The 24,495-nt window shown below is 38.3% G+C and overlaps 1 pseudogene; it reads right to left on the bottom strand.

Annotated features, from left to right (window-relative positions):
* LOC112297196 (serine/threonine-protein phosphatase PP1-gamma catalytic subunit B-like) overlaps positions 1-23,951 on the bottom strand; it is a 108,633-nt pseudogene extending 84,682 nt beyond the window's left edge.
* Between the last annotated feature and the right edge of the window lie 544 nt (positions 23,952-24,495).

The raw sequence follows: 24,495 nt of genomic DNA, 5'->3' as shown, positions 1-24,495 counted from the left end.
GTATTTCTGACTGGTCCACTTTTATGGTTTATATGTCTTTTTTAATGCTGTTGAGTATCCTCAAAATCATTACTCTAAACTCTATATCTGATAAATTGCTTACCTCCGTTTATTTAGTTCTTCTGGAGAATTCTCTTGTTCTTTAATCTGTGCCTTGTTTCTTTGTCTTCCCATCTTAGCTGCCTCTTTATGTTTGATTCTATCTATTAGGTAGATCTGCACAGACTCTGTTGCAAGCCTAATTCAGACACTGCCTGTGACTGTCCCTGGACAACCTGTTTGGAGCGATCAATGATCCACAACATGTGGCTCCTGTGCTGGGCCTGAATGTGTGAAGACAGAACCAGGCTTCCCACCAAGGCCAACTTTTACCAGCGCTAAGCTTAGGGGAGGGCCAGCTAATGTCTCAGAGTTCCCAGAGATCTGCCTTTGTTTGCAGGCTTTCTGTTAGGCTTTGTCCTTAAAATAGCCTCAGAAGCCAGGATTAGGCTCCACAGAGTGGGGCGAGAGTGGTTCCTGTGGGTGAGGCTATTGCTTCCCCTCAGGCGGATGCTGACTTAGGGAGTGCTCTGCCCAAGAAAGATGGCTTTTGCATATGAGGAACGACTCAGCACAGAGATCATAGTGGGTGACCCTTCAATTCTCTCCCCAGAGCCACCAACCCTAGACTGTCTTCACATGGCTCTAGTCCAATCTGCCCTTCATCTGCCAGAGCCCAGGATAAGTAGCTGCAAACAAAATTTTGTGCATTGGCTGATGAGGAGGTTCTCTACAATCTCAAGCCATCTTTCCCTGGTGGACAGAAATCCTGCTGCTTTTCACAGCCACATGTTATTTGGGTTCCTGTATTGTCTTACTAGACCTTGTTAATATGCTCTCTAGGTTCTGCAGATACATAGTGCTTAGCTCTGCCTCATCCCCAATCTCCCATAAATGGATGTTTCATAGACTTGAAACAGCACCAGGACAAAAAGTTATGACTTTTGAGGAGAATGAACTTGGATCCACTCACCCTCCATACAAAGCACTACAAACTGATTAAAAAGTTAAATGAGCAGTAACACCGCAATACTACCACCAGTCTTTGCAAAATCTGAAAATGAACAATACACATTTATCCTTGATGGGTATATAATACATTTCTCTCTGTTAAAGAGTTGAGAATAACATGGAAAACAAAAGAATGAATTTAAATATGAGCACATTAAAAACAAGAAGAGCAAAAGAATACTGATTGGAAAGCATTAGAATTCATCTGTCATCAGAAACCATGGAGTTTAGAAGGCAGTGGAATGACATAATCAAGGTGCTGAAAGAAAACAACTGCCAACCAAAAATTCTATGTCAAGCAAAACTATCCTTTAAAAATAAAGGTGAAATACATACTTTCTCAGAGCATAAACAAAATAATATGATGCTAGAACATTTATCCTACAAAAGCTATTGAAGAAAGTCAGAAATCAGTCAGGCTGAAGCAAAATTCTACCAGATGGTAGTTTAAATCCATAGGAAGGAAGGAAGAAAGAAATGTTAAATATGTAGGTAAGTATGAGAGACTGTAATATGGTTTTTCTCTTTTTATATCTTAATTTTAAAAAATGCCTGCTTAAAACAATAATTATAATACTATATTGTTGGTTTTATGACATGATGTACAATATACAACATATTATATATGATATACGATCACATACAATCATGTATCTCATATATGGTTATATATGATATGTAATTCTATGTGAGTATATATGATACCTATAATGATATGTAGTATGTATAATAATAATAATAATACAAAGGAAGAGAACAAATGGAGCTATATTAGAATAGAGTTGTTATATTTTACCAAAATGGTCAGTATCAATCTGCAGTCAACTGTGATAAGTTAAATATGCACATTGTAATAATAAGACCAAGCTCTAAGAAAATAACTTTAAAAATGTAAATAACAAATTAACAAAGGAATTAAAATGAAATGCTAAAACATGTTTGTTTTACACAAGAAAAGGCTATGAAAGAGGAAGAGAGGAATAACAAAAAATGAGAAATAAAGAAAAAATTATGTATCAATAATTGTGTTGAGTGTGAACTGACTAAATATTCATATTTTTAAAGAACTACTGATTGGTACAATGACAATTGTGTTGATGTGTCAAAATTTGCTCAGCCATTCTCCTGTTGCTAAGAATCAGGTTATTTACAATTTCCTACTATTATAAATAATGCTATTGTGAATATTTTCATACATTTTTTGTTAGTTTTTGCTTTTGGTAAATTTCATAAAATGGAACTAATTGCATCAAGACTTTATAGCTTTTGATACATATTGATGAATTGCTCTCCCAAAATATTTAAAAATATCTATTTCTGAACAGATCCAATCACAATACTTAATAATTATTTAAATAGATCAGTAATGATAACCTCAAGTTTTTTAAAATGGTATTTGTCCCATTGATATTGAGGCAAGCATTTCTTTCCTTCATAATTTGCTGCCTGTATTTACATATGTGTAAATTGATTGCACAAACATTTATTAGGTAGAATATGGATATTCATTTGTTTTTCTCAATTCTATTATAGTGATGGAAGTGACTAGACTTTAACATTTTCTAATTTCCTCCCTGTATTAGTTACATCAGTTCATTAAATTAGCTTAATGGTAATAACTCCTTGAGAGAAGGAATAATTAAGAAAAGATTTTGAAGAAAGCTAGTAATACATGAAAAGTTGCTCCATGTCCTTCAGAAGTTCACCTTGGCTCTCAAGTCTTATGGTCTCTTTCTGAGAAAACTTTATAAATGAAAAATTCTATAGTTTCATGTCTGCTCCAAGGACTCTGAGGCAAAACAGAGCAAAGAGGAGCTAAGAGAACATCGAGCTGGAGCTTGTTAGGTGGAAGGCTTAGCTGAGCAGGAAGTAATTGATTAGTCAGGAAATTTTAGTGCCAAAACATTAAAAATAACACAATGATAGTGCTCCTTATTAGTAGAGTGGGTGTTCTACATGGATCCAGAAATAGATTAAAACTCAGTTCAAATGAGGATTCCTGAGTTTTCTGAAGAAAAGTAGCAGGAGAGAGAAATTTGTCTCATGCTTAAGATCTACAGTTCTTTTTTGCCCCACAAATTTTAAATACAGCTCCTGTATTTACTCTAGGAAATGTTCCTTAATGTTTTGAGTCATACTTTATGGAAAAGTGCCTTCCTACCAGGAGCCATATAGTTTAAGCTCTGATCACCATCTTAGAACTAGCTTCCTATCACCCGTTGTATTATCCTTACCACGTTCGCTATATTTCAGAAATGAGATTTACAAAAATTTAGATTTTGATGATGAAAACTGGGTAATTCTTAAATTTAATATTTCTTGAATCATAATATAACACATTATTGAACAATCACAGGGGATTTTAGATTAATAATAATTGAATGTTACTAGGTGCAAGACATTGTGATAATCAATGATGATACAAAGATAAAGCAGGGCACCTGAAAGCTCATACTAGTTTTTAATATCTTTCAGATAGAGAAGTCATATGTATATTTTTGTAGGAGTTTGAAGAGACCTTCAGTAGGAGGAGCCCCTGGCTGGTGGATGTCACCAACAGTTAATGTTTCTTGTTTGGATAAATCTTAGCTTGTAAAGGGCTGTGAGCATGAAAGATCTGGATTCTTTCCATCCCTCCCCATCCCAGAGCTCTTTGACTGAGCGCACCTGCCTTTAGGCACAAACTTCCCCACTGGAAGGGAAGTCCCAAGGGCTATGCTTGAGTGGAGGCACCCAGTGAAGAACACTGGCAAGCAGACTTGTTTGCACAGCCATGCATTCTACAGTGGTTACCATTTTCATTCTCATCTGTTTGATCTTCATGTGTATATCTTGAGTAATTCTATACCTGGGCAGGGAAGAAAGGGACCATTGGGTGTCCTCTCAAGTCCTTTCCTCTAGAAAGCTTAGAGGCAGACATGTGGTTGTCCTAAAGCTAGTACATAAAATTTTAAGATATGCCTGTTTATATTATTCTTGACTTCTTCTTATGCCCCAGTCTTTATTATCTGCTTTTTTGTTTCTCACCTAGCTCTTACTTATGTTACTTTGTACTTTCTGTGTCCTTATAAGATGGCTTATGTTCTTTCTGGAACCAGACAGGGTCTAAACACATGAATAAAGATAGCAAGCACCTGGCTCATGAGCCTCCGGCTCCACATCATGTCTCACTGCTTCTCAGCCTTTTAGCTCAATTGGAGCACAAGTTGGTAGGCTCCATTCCATGCTGGGATATGCCCCAGGCACTGCTACTCAGACCTTCTCTTGATTCTTGGCTCCTCCTTGCCTAAAGCATTTGGTCAGGACTCCTGATCCTCTGTTGTCTGACTGAAATCTCCTGTATCCTGCTTCTCTGTTGCCTACCTCTTCCTTACCCCACGTCTGGACTGTGCTTTCTAAGGTCCATAGTCTCTGCATTCTTCTGGCTTTAATTAACACGTCTGCATATAGCCTCTAGACTGATTTAGATGCTACTCTGTAGCCCTGGGGAGGTAATATGGTGTGGTGGGTTTGGATTCATTTGGAGTCAGGTTGTTCCAATCATCCATCCATCCACCCATCCATCCATCCACCCATCCAATATTCCATCTATCCATACACTTTATATCTATTTATCATCTATCTATCATCTATCTATCTGTCTGACTGCCATGTGCCAGATACTGAACTAAGAGTTGGGAAAATGGTAGTGAACCAGAGATAGAATACTGGCTTTATAGAGCTTGCAGTCAAGTTCTGTGAGTTTGAATCCAACTACTGACCCTTGCTAACTTTGAGTAATTCGACAATTATTGAATGTTTCTGAGTCTCAGATTCTTAATATGAAAATATGATTGTAATTCCTATTTCATCAGGTCATTTCAAGGATTAAATGAAATAATGTATGAAAAACACATGACTCAGCAAGCACTCCACAACATAGTAGCTATCACTGCTGTTAGATGTCTGATCACATGCAAAGGTGAGTCTTATTTTGTAAACTCTCTCAGATATTATAGGCTGCCTCTTCTTCACCTATCAAACCACTCTCATTTATACTTGTTTTCCAGAAATTTGCAGCAATTTTTCATTTACTGGTGACTTCCTAATTCTGTTCTGTTCCCTGTTATGGATTTTTTCTTTTTTTTATCTTTGTATTTGAAAAAACAGAACCATTGTTTGTAGTCAACAGTAATACTCTGACTTGTCAAACAGAAGAACTGTACCAGGCCCATGACAGGTAAGACAAGCTAAACTGAAACTGTTTTAACACCCATGGCTATATTACTAGAAACCCCTGTGGACTCATGAGTTCCAGCAACTGCCTAATTTTCAAATCTTGACCAATCCTTCCTTAGACCATGCTTTCTAACTTCTACCTTAATGTTCTTCCCAAACAAAAGTCTGTAAATACCCTCTGTCAAGGAGGTCCTTCCCTTGCTCTGACAGTTCAGTACATCACATTGCTGGTGGTCTCTGGAAAGGGGACAATGGCACATTTATATTTTGATGGTGGTGGGGCTCATCTAAGGGGTATGATGGGCAAAAATATGTGTCTAGTCTGTCATCCTGAATCAGAAGTCCCCCCCAACACTTTTTAGCTGATGATGTAGCACAACAAACAAACAAAAAACCCAGATTCGTGTAGGGTGACTTCATTTGTCCCCTTTGCCTTTGTGCCCAGAGGCTACATCAGTTGAATGATTTCTCTGATGGGAAACATTCAGAGGTGCAGGCATTTTGAGTGGCAGTAGGAAAAATATCATCAAACTCTACCCCTTTTTACTTTCCCCATGCCCTGACCCTGGCCACTGCATGCCTTATACTAGACATGGGAAAAATGCATCATCTTCAGCAATGCCAAAAGTTTTAGAGAGAACTGCCTGGGCTGAGGAGTTTTTCAGGAAGTGACTGTGGTTTCAGATTTAGTGAGAAATACGAAGGTATGTGAACTTGGAGTTGGTCTCAGTCTTTCACACAGGTTCCACTTGACAGGGTCACCAGTAAGCTTCTGTTAGCTTCAGAGATTATGCTGGCTGTCTGATCTCTCAGCAGGCCTGTGTTTTGTTGTTTCAGTGACTGTGAACATGATCTGAATGTCTGATACAAAAAGGAGCAGCTGGAGGTGGTGCACTTGGGAAGATCATCTCCAAACAATTTAAAGCACATGGGTTTTATCCCCTCACACATCTTTCTCCATGGCAAAGATGATTCTAGGAAGAACACTCCTTCCCCTTCTATGAAGGCTGTGTTGGTGAGGGCAGCTGACTCACTGACAAATGAGAAAAAGTTAGCTTCTCCTGGTAATTACTGCTAGAGGAGCCCATGATTATAAATTTAAAATCACCCCTCTGACAGGACACTAAAGCCATTTGTATGGAGTTGTAAATGTGACCTTAAGCAGAATGTATATTCAGCTGACAGATGCTGGTGTGGCCATACCAGTTATTACATAGTCAATGCTTCTGTGCTGGCTAGCAGGTAACCACTGCCCTGAGCTCTGAATATCCCCGGCCCTTCCTCTCACCTCCCAGATCTTGTGCCACAAAGCAGCCAAGGTTAACCTGATACAGTAGAGTCCAGGACCCTGTCCCAGCTCTAACATGCATTGCCAGGCCCTATTCCACCTGTTACTGACTGTTTGGAATAACATGCCTGGTTTTAAGTATTCTTGATTCATGAGAAGAAGGTGATGAGAATTGTAAACCTAAATAGTAGAACCCTGGGTAGCGTCAGACTGGAGGGACACCATGCATCCACTGCATTGGTGGCTGACAACTGAAATAGAACTTTGAAAGTGGAGGTGTTCCCAAAGGAAAGAAAATCTACAAGGGCTAGGAGCTCCAGTAGGGAGGCTGCAGTGATGGAGGGAGGGGAGCAGTCAGAAAGGGGGTTCTTGATGGCCTCTGGGAAGTAGGAGGACAGTGACAGAGCCTTCTGTGGTAGCCTAAAACAGGAAAGGGACAGGAAGAAAGATGAAATGCAAGGATATTTGCATGAAGTAACACAATCTGTGCCGGGGCCAAAGAGGCTGAAGCTCATCAGCCCAATGGTGACCACCATTGCCATTCCTTCCTCACTCCCCACTCCAGCCAGTGGCCTCCTTGGGGTTCCTCAGAGGCACCAAGACCCTCCTGCATCAGGATCTTCACTGGCTCCTCCACCTGGACCCAGTCTACCAGATTCCTACATGGCCCCCTCTTTCACCTTCTTCAGGTCTTTTATCAAATGTTACTTCTGAAGCATCCCTTCCCAAATTGCCTTACACTTGTACATCTATCTCATCCCCCTTCCCCACTTCATTTCTCTTCTTAGCACTTATCACCACCAAATATACTACACGTTTGACTCATTTATTTGGTTCATTAATCTGTCTCTTTTACTATAATGTAAGCTCCATTAAAGCAGAGACTTTTTGCTCTGTTTTGTTCACTGTTGCATTTCTGACACCCAGAAGACCATACAGTGGGTGCTCAGTGAATATTTGTTGAATTTGTGAAATCGGTGAATGAGGAACCAATGACTCTGTGTCTGGTATGAACTGGGCATTGCATTATGTTCCATGCTTTTCCCATGGTGCGCCCTATCAGTTCCCACAGAGCTGCCTCAGATATGTGTTAGGGGCTTTGTTCACCTCCTTCTACATTTGTGGTGTTAATTAATATAAATTTAAATAGCCACACAGGGATAGAATCTATTGTACTAGACTCTAGCATAAGAGACAAAAACAAATGGAGCTCATGCTTTATGGGGGTGGATGAGAGTGTTTGTGTTTATCCAGTGGCCCTTGGCAGTGCATAAACCTCTGGCATAATTTCTGAGTTCCTGGGATTAGCCCATCCTAGTTCCCCCTTTTCATTTTGTCTTGACCTGAGGAGGTTGAGGTTAGGGTGAGGGTGAGGCATCATCACCTTAGGTATAAAATCTAAAGGGACACCAGAAAACTCATTTAACTAGTAATACAATGTCTTAAAAATAATAATTAATACAAAGTCCTTGATGAAAAAAATGAACATTTTAAATAAAAACAAAATCAATATTACTGTTTTTTTCCTTTTGTTTCAGGCTGCATTATGGTTTGCCATGGACAGCCCTGTTACTGTTTATGAGGTAACTTACACCAATGTTGAGTGAGAAGTGAAGATGGTAGGTGACCTGGTGTTGTGAGTTCAAGGTAAACGTGGCCACTTCAGTATTTTTAAATGTAGAGGGGAATTAAATGGGATTGTATGTTGACCCAACAGATATATAGTACATCTTTGGCCTGGAGGGCAGGTAGGCCAGGGTTACATGTCTTGGAAGGAGACTCTAGGACAGGGGTGTCAAACTCATTTTCGCCAGGGGCCACATCAGCCTCGTGGTTGCCTTCAAAGGGCCGAATGTAATTTTAGGACTGTATAAATGTAACTACTCCTTAACTAGGGGCAAGGAGCTTGGTGCTGCTGCCAGGCAGAAACAAGGTGCCTGGCCAGATAAAACAAGGTGGAGGGCAGGATTTGGCCTGTGGGTCTTGTGTTTGCCACCTCTTCTCTAGGAGAATGATGCTGGCTGTATAGCTTAGTTTGTGTTTTTCAGCTCAGTACAATATACATCAGAAATCCCACCCAGGCATTTTTTCTTTATGGCTTTAAAATTTAAAAATAATGTTATATTTTTATGACAAGTCAAATAAAAAAGAAACATATAAGGAAAACCTGATTATCTCTTTCCTACTCTACTGCAAATCCATTTCCACCAAGACAATCTCTGTGTCACTCTTTTCTCTCTGTGCATAGGTGCATACACATATAGCTTGGTTTATCTAATGTTTTTAATAAAAATGGATTATACCACACATATCACTCTGTTATATTATTCTTAGTAATATATTGTGGCCCTGACTGTATGGCTCCATGGGTTGGAGTGTTGTCCTGTACACCAAAAGGTTGCAGGTTTGATCTTGGTTGGTGCGCGTACAGGAGGCAACCTATTGATGTTTCTCTCTCACATTGAACCTTCTCTCTCTTTCTCTCTCTCTTCCTCCCTGCCCCCTCTCTAATCAATAAACATATCTTCAGGTGAGGATTAAAAAATAATATATTGTGGACATTTCTCCAAGTGCATAGCTATAGATCTTTTTTTTTAATTTAATTAATTTATTTTTGTAAAGGGACTACACACATGTGCGAAAAAAATTAAGAAAGAATAAATGTTATTCAATGACCATTAGGTGTTTCTTTTGTTCCTATCCCATAGACAATCACTTTTCTTCTGCTGTGCAAGTACCATTAGCAGTAATATTTTGAAGCTTTATAGAGCTATTCTATACATGAAAACACATGCTTTCTATTCCAGGAGAAATCTCCTCACATTGTCCTCACTGGCTGTTTTTTTCACTTAATAATATACTATCTTGGAAAGTCTTTTATATCAGTACATATAAAACTACCACTTTCCTTTTTTATTATTTTGTTTGATTCTTTTTAATGGCCGCCTAGCTTTCCATTATATAGATATACCAGAATATATTTCATGCACTCCCTACCAATGGAAAATAGTCTATTCCACCCTGACCCCCTTCACTCAACACTCCCTCCCTTTTACAAGCAATTTTTCCATGAATAATTTATATTACTTTGTATCCATGTCAATTTGTCTGTAGGATGCACTTCTAGAATGGAATTGCTAAGTCAGCTGTGTGACTTTAGTTCTGACACAAAGTCCAGTTGCCCTCCAGAGGGGCTCTATCACTCACACTTGTGCCGGTAAGGCAAGAACCAAACCTCCACACTCTTACGGTTTGATGTGCCATCAAACTTTCTGCCCTTCCCAATATGACAGGCAAGACTGGTATGTCAAGGTAGTTTCAAACTCTGTTTTTCTTATTATGAAGGAGATTGAGTATTATTTCCTGTCTTTAACAACATTTGAATTTTTCCTGTGAACTGCCTATTTGTATTCTATGCCTACTTGAAAAACTGGATTATTTGTCCTTTCAATATTGATTCATAAAGCCTGTTTGTATGTTAAGAAAACTTAAGGAGATTAACATTTTGCTTCAAATACAGAATTTTTAATAGCTACATAATATTATGTATTATTGTGGTATTGATGTTTATTATTAGATATCCCTTCCCCCCTTTTGGTGTTTGTTTGTCCATATAAATAATGTCTCAAGAATATTCTGATGTATAAACTGCTGCTTTTTTTTTGTAAGATAGGTTTTCCAAGGTGGGATGGCTTGCTCAATAAATCTATATATTTTAATTTTAATAGCTGTTGTCAGATTACCTTTTCAAGAGAAGTCTGAGGCAATTCACCTTCCCACCAGTGATGGATGAAAGTGTCCGTGTCTCTGCAGCCCAGTTAGTGTTAGTTGTTATTGTGGTAATAATTCTGAAGTGACAAATGGTATCTTCTTGTGGTTTTTGTTTGTATTTATCTGACCACCGATGATTTTGAGCATCTTTTAATACATATATTGGCTATTTGCATTTTTCTTCCTTCAATTGCTTGTATATATCTTTGCCTATTTTTCTCTTGGATTTTTGGTCTCTTTTCCACCAGTTTATAGGGACTCTGTGTATATTAGCAATATTAACTCTTAATTTGTGAGAAATGTCTTTTCCAATCTCTTACTTGTTTCTATACTTTGTTTATAACAGCTATTACTTAATAACTTAAAATTTTTAGACTAACATATATTTTCATTTATGGCTTCTAAATGTTTTGACTTTATTAAGTTTGCTCCACTCTTTACCTTTTCTGTAATGGGCCAAACAGCAAATGTGTTAGGCTTTGTGAACTGCATGGTTTTTATTGCAACTGCTCATTTCTACCATTGCTACTTGGAGGCAACCACAGAAAACATTTAAAAAGAAGTAGGCCTGGCTGTGTTCCAATAAAACTTTATTTACAAAAGCAGGTGGTGACTTGAAGGCTGTAATTGGTTGACAACTCCCTATGAAGATTAAAAACCAAAATTATACAGTTGTCTGGCCCTCATTACTTCTCTGGCTTCATCATCTTCTACAACTTTCTCATTGGTTCAATCTGCTCCAGTTGTACCTGCCTCATCTCTGTTCCTTGAACCCACCAGACTCACTCCCTCTTTGCACTTACTTTTGCCTTTGCTTAGAATGTTTACTCCCCACTTATTTGCATGGATATATCTCTCCCTTTCTTCAGGTTTTATCCAACTGAAGCATATCAGGAAGCTCTTTCCTGGCCACTCTATTTAAAATTTAACCCCTGGCCTCACACATAGTTTCTATTCTTCTTACTTCTTTTCCCCCGTTTTATACTTACTACTAACTAACACATGTATTTTACTTAATTTATAATGTTGATTGTTTTTCTCTCTTACAATGTAAGCTGATTTGTATCCTCAGCACTAAGAAGAATTTCTGGTGTATGTAAGGATTCCCAATATTTTTTTGAATGATTGAACACATACAATAGAGGGGAGAGATAAAGATAAAAAGAGATAAAGAAAGAGGTGATAATTTCAAGAGGAAAGTCTTTGGGAATGAGAGATAACTAATTTTGATGGGAGCAGAGGTATTCTTCCATTGGGAAAGAGAAGAAAGGGATATCTGTATAGGTTAGTATATACGAGGGTCTTTCAACCTCAGCACTACTGACATTCTGGGCTAGGTGGTTCTTTGTATTTGGGAGCTGTTCTGTTCATTATCTGGTATTTAGTAGCATCTCCAGCCTCTGCCTATTAATGCCATAGCCTCCCCTCTCCAGTTGTAACATTCAAAATGTCTCTAGACGTGGACAGATGTCCTCTGGGGATGACATTTCCTCTGGTTGAGAGCCACTGGCCTATATATTTACATTGGGAAGGAGGCCTCTTTAATAATGACTCTATTCTATCACTCAGGTGTAAGATGAGGACATCAGCTGAGAGTTTGTGGGAGAAGGAGTAAGAAGTTTGAAGAAAGAGAAGGCAAGAAGTGGTAGTCTTAGAGTGGAAAGAGGCAATGATGAATAAGAAATAGGCTTACTTGCTTTCTGGCCCAGGAACATGAAGTATATGGAAAAAAACAGCTTCTTTTATAGAAGGCTGCAGGCCAAGCAATATTCTCTGTAAACAACCATTGAGAGATAAGGTTTCTGATTATAGAGTAAGACTTTTAGAGAGCTCAGTAAAAGAATTTAGGAGGAAGGGTAAGGGTGGGGCTTGTTTTCTGTAGTGTAGAGTTGAGAGATCCCATAAAATGGATGATGGGAAGGCTTGTGCTTATGAGGAAGACTGATATAAAACAGGCATGCAACATAGGTTGGGAGTAGTCCTGAGAGCCTCATGGAAGATTAAAAAGCTGTCAGGTCAGTATCACAATACCAAATACTTTGCTTGAGGCTTCCTGGAGGAGAGATCAGCCCCCTCATGCTTTTAGAGCTAATTAAAATGGGATTATTTTTCATTATTATTTTTTCATTTCTGCATTGAATCAGTTGCTGCTAGCATGAAGAAAAGCTTCACATTTTTGTATATTTACCTTATCTTCAGCCTCTTTACCAAATTCCCTTATTTATTCTAATAGTTTTAATGTAGTTTTTTAGTTTTTCATTTATATAATTATACCATCTGCAAAAAAGTCTCCCACTTTCTGTGGGATCAAAGACAATAAAATCTCAGTCTGAGACCCATTTCCCTGACTTCTTCAGCCCTCAGAGTCTCCCCTTTTATGGTTAAAGCAGTTACTTGGTTCAGCCACTGGATGGCAGTGACTCAGTATGTCTGTGTTACTCTGTTGATTTGTAGATCTGCCAGAGATATTAGCTTAGTAGAAAAGCTATTTCTAGAAAATTCAGGATATAGGCTTTTCTTTAGAACCAATTAACTATCAGCCAGCTGTGAAGATGTAACTACAGATCATCTCTTATATTAAAGTAACCCAAACCACTGCTTGCTCCGTGAGAGGCCTTCTTGCTCTTATGGTTCCTCAGCAATCTAATGACGTAAAGGATCATTTACAGCAGATAAGAGCTCTGTGTTTCAGGAACTCCTGCTTCTTAGGCAAGGCTAATTTTAGATCATCTCCAGGTTTTTCTTTTGAATGTTTGAGATTATCTCCCTCCATCCAAATTGAAAGTGACATAAGGTCACTTATGAAGTCTATGACTATTTTTCTATTTCCTATGCTCCCCACTTGATAGTTTGACCTGAGGAGGAAGGGTACATCTCAAAACAAGGTGTCCCTCCAAGTTCCATTTCTCTAATACAATCTTGGAAAACTTAATTCAAGGACATCCTCAAATTTTTTACTTCTCTGTTTACCAGCTGGCCCTGCTTTGAAACCGCTGGAATGAATCATTAGCTTTAGCCATGCTTAGAAACCAAAAACCAGGAATACAGATGCAAATGCCATTGGATTTATATTTTCTGAAAAGGATAACTACAAATATAATTTTCTTTAGGTAAACATATGCATTTTTGATATAATGAAAAGCACAGAATATAAGCCCCCCAAAACATTCTATAGCAGGAGTCAGCAAACTTTTTCTCGAAAGTGCCTGTTAGGAAACATTGTAGGTTTTGTGGGCCATACAGCCTCTGCGACAGTGACTCAAATATATTGTTGAGTACAAAAGCAGCCCTAGACAATGCATGAATAGGTGGCTAAAGTTGTGTTCCAATAAAACTTTGTTTACAAAAACATGCAGTGGGCCAGATTTGATCTGCATGTCATTAATTTCCCAGTCCCTCCTTTATAGAAATGTTGTTCAATGGAACCCTGAGGATGTGGTGGACTTAAGTAGGCAGGGTGAGAGAACAGGTATACAGTGAAGTCAGAGAATGGATCCAGGGGCACATCAGGGACCACGGAGTAGGTGTCTGTGAAGACAAACCCCCATTTGACCTCAGAGAGGTGACTGTGAAAATGGAATTGAAATCTGAGAGAAGGAAAGCACGGTGCAGGGGCACGCTATTGGGATCAAATTCCTCACAAGATTTCCTTGTTGCTATGAGAATCCTGCTGCTAATTATAGTGTCCTGGAACTGTTTCCAACCCCATCTTTTCTGGGAGTAAAGGATTATGCATAAAATAAAAAAGTGCATTTTGTCCAATCAGTGTTTCTTAAGGGAAGCTCCTGAAAGAAACTGACACCAGACAATTTGAGAGTTAAGGTTGCTTCTCATTAGAGAGTCCCAGGAGCCTAAGAATAATAGTGTAATAGTGCTGTTTACAGTCACAGCTAATCTTTTCACCATTCCAAGGGATCCTAATGGGCTTTTATCTCTCTTGTTTGGGTGGAAAGAGAAAGAAAAGAATCTATTAGTCTCTGATAAGAAGATGGTCTTCTGACTCAGCACAAGAAGGAGGTCAGAGGCATGGGGAGGCCAGCTTGTGAGCACATGGCCCTCATGGCTGTCCTGAGTATCAGCAGCAGGGACTGCCTGAACTCTTCACTTTTATGTGTCTGGGCCCTGGGCAATGCCAAGCACGTGGAATGTGCTAAAATCACTTGTAGAATGAAGAAAGGAGCTGGTTCTCATTGGATAAAGAAAAGAGTTAATTGAGACACAACTTCCCTCATGTTTCATGGTACAGAGTGAGAAGGAAGGACTTAAGAAGAATGGTCATATAGAACTTCATTCTTAAAGAATCTTGGGGGTTTGAGTCACATCCTTTCTCTAACATGGAGCTATCTCTTTCCACTTTAGCCCATCATGAACCCTCCATTCTTGGAACCCATTCAGCACTGACCACCAACTTAGCTCATTTGTGTACTAAATGACTATTCAGTTTAGCTTCCTTTTTTGTTTTTTGAGCCAGGTTCTGGGGTGCAAAGTTGGGTAAAAAAGACACATATCTATGCTATGAGTCTATGTTTTTTTCTCTCCTAAATACCTTATAAGCGTTTTGCTGACAGGGACTCCATCATTCCCTTCTTTTGAATCTGTACAGTAACTAATGTAGGGCTGAGAATGCAACATAAGGAATCTTTGGCTTAAGTTGTTACCAGGCCACTTCTCAGTCACAGCTGTGAGCCAAACTGAGTGTTTTCGAACTGCCACTCAAGCTGGGAGATAGCTGCAGTTGGAGTGAGATGATTCCAAGTGCACAGTCCAAGTGTAAGTTCCCCTCTCAGCTTTACCTTTGAGTCATCGTCCTGCTGAAAATGACTTCCACACTCCCATCTCCTCCATGTTCCTTCACATGAAAGATGGAGATACATGAATCCTGACCCCATGTAGTTATTACAGTGCTCTGGAATTCTTGTATGACAGTATTTAGGCAAAGCATGAGCACATTTATATATGAGTATTATAAGCTTTTATCTCAAAGCTTTCACAGTTAAAAATTTCAGTTGGGAAACAAAATCACTTCACAAATGGAGAACTGTCAGCTGCCAGCACAGCTAAGAACAACCCTAACCCTAACCCTAATATAATAATGAATTATCAGATAGGAAAATTAAGGGAAAAAAACCCATTCAGAATTACTTCAAAAAGAATAAAATACCTAGGAATAAATTTAACCAAGAATGTAAAAGACGTATACTCAAAAAATTATAACTCACTAAAGAAAGAAATTGAAGAAGATACAAATAAGTGGGAGCCTATACTGTGTTCATGGATAAGAAGAATTAACATCATGAAAATGTCGATACTACCTAAAGCAATGTATAGATTCAATGCGATTCCAATCAGGATACCAATGGTATAATTCACAGAACTAGAACAAATATTCCTAAAATTTATATTGAACCACAAAACCCCAAATAGCAATAGCAATCTTGAGAAAAAAGAACAAGTTTGGAGGAATCACACTACCTCATATCAAACTATACTGTAAGGCCATATAATCACAACAGCATGGTACTGGCACAAAACAGACACATAGATCAATGGAACAGAATAGAGCACCCAGAAATAAGCCAACACCTTTGTAATCAATAAATATTTGACAGAGAAAGTGAGCACATACAATGGGCTAAAGGTAATTTATTCAATAAATGGTGTTGGGAAAATTGGACAGATAAATGCAGAAAAATGAAACTGGACCACCTTCTGGTGCCACACAGGAGAATAAATTAAAAATAGATTAAAGACTTAAATGTTAGATTTGAAACCATAAAATCCTAGAAGAAAACATAGGCAGTAAATCTTGGACATTGCTCAAAGCAGTATTTTTTTCTGGTATATCTCCTGAAGCAAGGGAGACAAAAGAAAAATAGACAAATAGAACTATATCAAACTAAAAATTTTTGCACAACAAAGGAAACCATCAACAAAATAAAAAGACAACATATTTGGTGATACATATGATAAGGAGTTAATACCAAAATTTATAAAGAACTTATAAAACTAAACACCAAAAACATAAACAATCCAATTAACAAATGGTCAAAAAACCTGAATAGATACTTCTCCTAAGAGGGCATACAGATGGCCAATAGACATAAAAAGATGTTCAGTGTCACTAATCATAGAGAAATACAAATTAAAACCACAATGAGATATACTTCACACCTGTCAGAATGATTTTCATCAATAAATCAGTAAATAAGCATTGGTGAGGATGTGGAGAAAAGCAACCCTTCTGCACTGTTGGTGGGAATGCAGATTGATGCAGCCACTGTGGAAAGCAGTATGGAGTTATCTGAAAAAGTTAAAAATTGAAACTGTCTTATAAACCAGCAATTCCACCGCTGGGAATTTATCCAAAGAAATGCAAAACACTAATTCAAAAGACCATAAGCACCTCTATGTTTATTGAAGCATTATTTACAATAGCCAAATTTTGGAAGCTGCCCCAGTACCCATCAGTAGGTGAGTGGATAAAACAGCCATGGTACATCTACACAATGGAATTCTACTTGGCCATAAAAAAGAAGAAACTTTGTCACCTCTTTTTAATCAGAGTTTCATGGCATCTTTCCCCTTTACTTAAGAATGTTAAACAGCGCATATAAGCATGAATGGCAGAGCCACAGGCAACTTCATGACTAATGATTGAAGCCTTTCTCTCTGTCTGGCTCTACATACCTCATTAGGTTTATGGTAACCTCCCTCCCCATTTTTTTTTCTTAGATAAATCTTTCAGCAATAAAGTTACCCCTCAAAGAAAAGCTGACCACATTACTAAGAGATGCCACTGACTGGGAAATTTAGAATTACCATCACGTGTTCACATTCCTCTTCCTTGGCTGCCTTGGCTGACCCAAAGCTCCCCACCTCAGCAATGTCCCCTGGCCAGGCTGTATTCCACAAAGCATTTCCTGAGTCACTCTCATGAGCTGTTACTCCTTCTGCAAGAACTGCAGTCTCTCATAGTTCTAGCCAGACCCACACTCTCATGGTCTCTTTCTCCTAATGGAAACATGTTCTCAGCTAACAGTGAACTACAAGTTAACATATGGATTTGTTATAATTTTAGTCAAAATCCCACCAGGAATATATCATTTATTGGCAGGCGGGGGAGAAGAGGGAATGTATTGATTTTAAAGTTTATGTCATAAAATAAACATGGGGGAAATTATCAAGGAAATTTTGAAAATGAACAAGGTAAATTTTTGAACAGATTTTGAACAAATTATATGTACTTTATTTTGATATGTATATCTAAGTAAAAACAGTATGGGACTATGATATAATTATAGATGAATAGGTCGCTGGAAGAGAATAGAGAATATAGAAATAGATCCACGTATATTTAAGGAATTTATATATAAAGGAAATATTTCATTTCAGTGAGAAAATAATGGATTAGTCCTTTAGTGTTACTGGGACTGGCCACCATTAATGAAAGGATTTTATATTTGCCCAGATTTTTACCACTTATGATGTTCTACATTTCTTTGTGTATCCAAATTTCCATCTGGTATTTTTTTTTCTGCCAGAGGAACTTCTTTAAAAAACATTTTTGCCTGACAAAGACTTTATTTCATCTCTGTTTTTGAAATGAAGGCCAGTAACTCTCAACAGATTAAAAGCAAACCAGGTGAAATAACAGAAGACCTGAGAAAAAACACTGAAAGAATAAGCTGGGATGGGGGCCATTTCTCCCACAGTGTCTGTTCCAACAAATCAGCTGGAAAGACCTCATAACTCACAGGGTAGAGCACTCAGAAGAGTTTTTGCCTCAGGTGTGGGAATTTATTACCTTTAGATCAAATGCTGGTCTGGACCCACTTAAGTTTGAAGAGCCAAAAGCATCAGTTTCTTCTGGTATCACTTATATGTGAATTAAAAAAAAAAGTAGAACTCATAGAAAGTTGAACTCGGAGCAAAAAAAAACATCTGGGAGGTAGAGGATACAGAAAGTGATTGGTAAAAGGATACAAACTTTTAGTTATAAGATGAATAAGATCTGAGGATCTAATGTATAACAAGGTGACTGTAGTTGATTACACCATACTGTGCACCCCAATGTTCATAGCAGCACAATTTACAATAGCCAAGTACTGGAAGCAACCTAAGTGTCCATCAGCAAATGAGTGAATCCAAAAACTATGGTATATTTACACAATGGAATTCTACGCAGCAGAGAGAAAGAAGGAGCTTATACCCTTTGCAACAGCATGGATGGAACTGGAGAGCATTATGCTAAGTGAAATAAGCCAGGTGGTGAGGGACAAATACCATATGATCTCACCTTTAACTGGAACATAATCAATAGAAGAAAAAAGGAAACAAAATATAACCAGAGACATTGAAGTTAAGAACAATCTAACAATATCCAGGGGGGAGTGGGGTGGGGACAGAGAGAAGAGGGAATTACAGGAACTACTATAAAGGACACATGGACAAAATCAAGGGGGAGGGGGGAGGTGGGGGAGGAAGGTGGGTTCAGCTGGGGTGGGGTGGAGGGATGGGGAGAAAAGGCATACAACTGTAAATGAATAACAATAAAAATTAAAAAAAAAAACCTGCTAAGAAAGCAGAACATAAATGTTGTAACCTAAAAAAAAAAAGTTAAATATGTGAGGTGATAAATATGTTAAGTAATTCAATGCAAGGAATCATTTTACAATGTATATGTATATCAAATTATCACATTGTATGCTTTATTTTTAATTTTTAATTTTTATTCAGTTACAGTTGTCTGCATTTTCTCCCTATCCCTCCACCCCACCCCAGTAAGTCCCACCTCCCTCCCCCACCTCTACCCTCCCCCTTGATTTTGTCCTTGTGTCCTTTATAGTAGCTCCTATAGACCCCTCTCCCCACTATCCCCTCCCCACTCTCCTCTGGCTATTGTTACAATGTTCTTAATTTCAATGTCTCTGGTTATATTTTGTTTGCTTTTTTCTTTTGTTGATTATATTCCAGTTAAAGGTGAGATCTTAGGGCATTTGTCCCTCACTGTCTGGCTTATTTCACTTAGCATAATGCTCTCCAGTTCCATCCATGCCATGTAAAGGGTATAAGCTCCTTCTTTCTCTCTGCTGTGTAGAATTCCATTGTGTAAATGTACCATAGTTTTAGGATCCACTCATTTGCTGATGGGCACTTAGGTTGCTTCCAGCACTTGGCTGTTGTAAATTGTGCTGCTATGAACATTGGGGTGCATATCTTCTTTTGGACTGGTGTTTCAGGGCTCATAGGGTATAATCCCAGCAGCAGAATTGCAGGGTCAAAGGGCAGTTCCATTTTTAGTTTTCTGAGGAAATTCCATACTGTTTCCACAGTGGCCACGCCAGTCTGCATTCCCACCAACAATGTACTGGGGTTCCCTTTTCTCCACATCCTCTCCAACATTTGTTTGTTGATTTGTTTATGTTGGCCACTCTGACTTGTGTGAGAAGGTACCTCATTGTGGTTTTAATTTGCATCTCTCTGATGGCTATTGATGCTGGGCATCTTTTCATATGTCTCCGGGCCCTCTGTATGTCTTCTTGGAGAAGTGTATGTTCAAGTCCTTTCCCTTTCTTAGTTGGGTTGTTTGTCTTCCTGGAGTAGAGTCGTGTGAGTTCTTTCTATATTTTGGAGATCAGGCCATTGTCTGAGGTATCACTGGCAAATATGTTTTCCCATACTGTTGGTTCTCTTTGGTGCTGTTTTCTTTAGCCATGCAGAAGCTTTTTATTTTGATGAGGTCCCATTTGTTTATTCTTTCCTTTGTGTCCCTTGCTTTAGGGGACGTGTCTGTGAGGATGTTGCTGCATGGAATGTCTGAGATCTTCCTGCCAATGTTTTCCTCTAGGGCTTTTCTGGTGATATGATTTATAATTAAGTCTTTTACCCACCTTGATTTTATTTTTGTGTATGGCATAAGTTGGTGATCGAGTTTCATTTTTTTGCATGTAGCTGTCCAGATCTCCCAACACCACTTGTTGAAGAGGCTATTTTTGCTCCATTTTATGCTCCTGCCTCCTTTGTCAAATATTAATTGATCATAAAGACTTGAGTTTATTTCTGGGCTCTCTGTTCTGTTCCATTGGTCTATGTGCCCGTTTTTATGCCAATACCAGGCTGTTTTGATTACAATGGCCTTGTAGGACAGTTTGATATCAGGCATTGTAATCCCTCCTGCTTTATTCTTCTTTCTCAAAATTGCTGCAGCTATTTGGGGTCGTTTATGGTTCCATATAAATTTCTGAAATGTTTGTTTTATATCTGTGAAATATGTCATGGGTACTCTAATAGTGATTGCATTGAATCTATAAATTGCTTTGGGTAGTATGGCCATTTTGATGATGTGAATTCTTCCCATCCATGAGCATGGGACATGCTTCCATTTATTTGTATTTTCCTTAATTTCTTTCTTCAGTGTTCTGTAGCTTTCTGAGTAAAGATCTTCTACCTCCTTGGTTAGGTTTAATCCTAGGTACTTTATTTTTCTTGTTGCTATATCAAATGGGATTTTTTTCCTGATTTCTGTTTCAGCAGTTTCACTGTTGGTATACAGGAATGCCTTTGATTTCTGAGTATTGACTTTGTATCCAGCTGTTTTGTCAAATTCATTTAGTAGGTCAAATAGTTTTTTGGTGGAGTCTATAAGATTTTCCATGTACACTATCATGTCATGTGAAAACGGTGACAGTTTCATTTCCTCCTTTCCAATTTGGATGCCTTTTATTGCTTTTTCTTGTCTGATTGCTGTGGCTAGGACTTCCAATACTATGTTGAATAGGAGTGGTGAGAGAGGGCATTCTTGTCTTGTTCCTGATCTTAGTGGGAAAGCTCTAAGTTTTTGTCCATTGAGTATGATGTTGGCTGTAGGTCTCTCATATATGGCCTTTATTATGTTGAGGAATGCTCCTTCTATTCTCACTTTGTTGAGGGTTTTTATCATAAATGGGTGCTGTACCTTATCAAATACTTTTCCTGCTTCTATTGATATGATCAAGTGGTTTTTGTCTTTGCTGTTTATGTGACGTATTATGTTTATTGATTTGTGAATATTGTACCATGCTTACATCCCTGGGATGAATCACACTTGATCATGGTGTATGATCTTTTTAAGGTATTGCTGGATGCGGTTTGCCAATATTTTGTTGAGGATTTTAGCATCTATGCTCATCAGTGATATTGGCCTGAAGTTTTCTTTCTTTGTTATTTTTTTATCTGGTTTTGGATTAGGATGATGTTGGCTTCGTAAAACGAGTTTGGGAGTCTTCCATCTTCTTGAATTTTTTGAAATAATCTGTGGAGGGTGGGGGTTAGCTCTCCCTTAAATGCTCTGTAGAATTCTCCTGTGAAACCATCTGGTCCAGGGCTTTTGTGTGTCGGAAGCTTTTTGATTACTGTTTCTATTTTATCAGGCATTACTAGTCTGTTCAGGCTTTCTGCTTCTTCTTCATTGACTTTTGGAAGGTTCTATTTTTCTAGAAATTTGTCCATTTCATCTAGGTTTTCACATTTCTTGGCATAGAGTTCTTCGTAGTAATTTCTTACAATCCTTTGTATCTTGGTGGTATCAGTTGTAGTCTCTCCTCTTTCATTTCTGATTGTGTTTATTTGGGTTCTCTCTCTTTTTTTGTTGATGAGCCTGTTTAAAGGCTTGTTGATTTTGTTTATCTTTTCAAAGAACCAGCTCCTGGATTCATTGATCCTTACAATTGTGCTTTTGGTCTCTATGTCATTTAATTCTACACTGGTCTTGGTTACTTCCTTCGTTCTACTTGCTCTACTTGGGTTGTCTTTGTCGTTGTTCCTCGGGTTCCTGTAGGTGTAGAGTTAGGTTATTTATTTCAGCTGTTTGTATTCCTTTTAGGTAGGCCTTTATCGCTATAAACTTTCCTGTCAGGACTGCCTTTACTGTGTTCCATAGGTTTTGGATTGTTGTGAGTTCATTTTGTTTGTTTCCAGAAACTTTTTGATTTCTTCTCTGATCTCATTTTTCACCCGTTCATTGTTTAATAGCATGCTATTCAATCTCCATGTTTTTTAGCGTTTTGGGGTTTTTTCCTTGAGGTTTGTTTCTAGTTTCAGTCCCTTATGGTCCGAGAAAATGCTTGATATGATTTCAATTTTCTTGAATTTGTTGTGGCTTGTTTTATATGCTATCATGTGGTCTATCTTTGAAAATGTTCCATGTGCATTTGAAAAGAATGTGTATTTTGCTTCTTTGGGATGAAAGGCTCTATATATATCAGTTAAGTCCATTTCATCCAAGGCCTTGTACAATGCCACAATATCTTTGTTGATATTTTGTTTAGAAGATCTGTCCATCTTTGACACTGGGATATTAAAATCCCCTACCATAATTGTGTTACTGTCCATATCTTTCTGAAGTACTCCAAGTTTTTCTTTATGTATTTGGGTGCTCCTATTTTGGGAGCATATATATTTAAAATGTTTATGTCTTCTTGGTGGATTCTTCCTTTGAGTATTATGAAGTGACCTTCTGGGTCTCTCTTTATGGTCCTTTTTTTGAAGTCTATTTTGTCTGATATGAGTATTGATATCCCTGCTTTTATTTCCTGTCCATTTGTTTGGAATATTTGTTTCCAGCTCTTCACTTTCAGTCTGTGTAGGTCTTCTGTCCTGAGGTGGGTCTCTTGTAGGCAGCATATGTGTGGGTCATGCTTTTTTATCCATTCAGCTATTCTATGTCTTTTGATTGGAGTATTTAATCCATTTACATTTAAGGTTATTATTGATAGGTATTTATTCATTGCCGATTCTTTGTACCTGTGTTCTTCCTTCTTTCTCCCTTTCCTTCCTTTCCTTACAGCAGCCCCTTTAGCATCTCTAGCAGAGCTGGTTTGGTGGAGGTATATTCTTTTAGCCTTCTTTTGTCGGGGAAACTCCTTATTTGGCCTTCTATCTTGATTGAGAGCCTTGCTGGGTAAAGTAGTCTTGGTTGCAGTCCTTTGGTTCTCATTACTTGGAATATTTTTTGCCATTCTCTTCTGGCTTGAAGCGTTTCCATTGAGAAGTCAGTTGCTAACCTTATTGGGGCTCCCTTGTATTTACTTCCTTTTTTTTCCCTTGCTGCCGTTAAGATTCTTTCTTTTTTTGGAATTTTGCCATTTTAATTATGATGTGTCTTGAAGTAGGCCTCTTTGGGTTCCTCTTGATTGGGACTCTCTGTGATTCCTGGATTTGTGACTTTTTCTCTCATCAGATTAGGGAAATTTTCCATCATTACTTTTTCAAACAGGTTTTCTATTCCTTGCTCTTCCTCTTCTCCTTCTGGTATCCCTATTATAGGGATATTATTATGTTTCATGTTGTCCTGCATTTCCCTTATTCCCTCTTCATTCTTTCTGAGCCTCTTTTCCTTTTCTTGCTCATTCTGGGTATTTTTTTCTACCTTGTCCTCCAGTTCGCTGATCTGGTCATCTGCTTCATTGAGTCTGCTTTTGATTCCTTCTACTGTGTTCTTCAGTTCAGAAATTGTATTCTTCATTTCCTCTTGGCCCTTGTTGATAGTTTCTATTTCCTTTTTCATGTTGATATCATTTGCCGTGAGTTTATTGTAGTTTCCCTGTAGCTTTTGGTAATTCTGTGTGAGCTCATTAAGCTTCCTCATAACCAATTCCTTGAACTCATTATCTGATAGTTGACTTGCCTCTTTTTCATTTAGCATTGTTTCTGAGACTTCCCCCTTTCATTTGGGCATTGTTTCTTTGTCTTCCCATTGTTTGTGAGACTGTTCCTGTTAGCCTCTCCCTCTTAAGTTGCTCTGTTTTGACCCCCTGGGGTTTGGTGTAAACTTCTATGACAGCATACCTGTGAGATTTACTGGTATAGTCTCCTTGATCTCCCGATCTTACTGATCTTGGGCTGTGGTTTATGTTGGCTCTGTGTATGTCTTTGGTTTTTGGTTGTTGTTGGGTCTTTCTTTGGTGGATCTTTCCCACCCTCTGGTTATCTGAGGGTCAGTCTGTCCCCTACCTCTTTTCTTCTGTTGTGCATGTGTGGGCAGGTTGTGTTGGAGCTGGTTCTTCCATGTGTACAAAGTTTTGAGGGTTTCTCTTGCTTTTGTTCAGTTGTTTTTTCTTAGTAATTTCTTCACTATTTATTTGTATTTTTAAATAGGTCCTGGGTTGATCGTGTGGCTTCCCCTCCCTCCT

This window comes from Desmodus rotundus, chromosome 11 (genome assembly GCF_022682495.2).
Source record: "Desmodus rotundus isolate HL8 chromosome 11, HLdesRot8A.1, whole genome shotgun sequence".
Lineage (NCBI taxonomy): Eukaryota > Metazoa > Chordata > Mammalia > Chiroptera > Phyllostomidae > Desmodus > Desmodus rotundus.
Note: the sequence above shows the minus strand (reverse complement) of the source record. Positions and strands in the feature narration are given on the sequence as shown.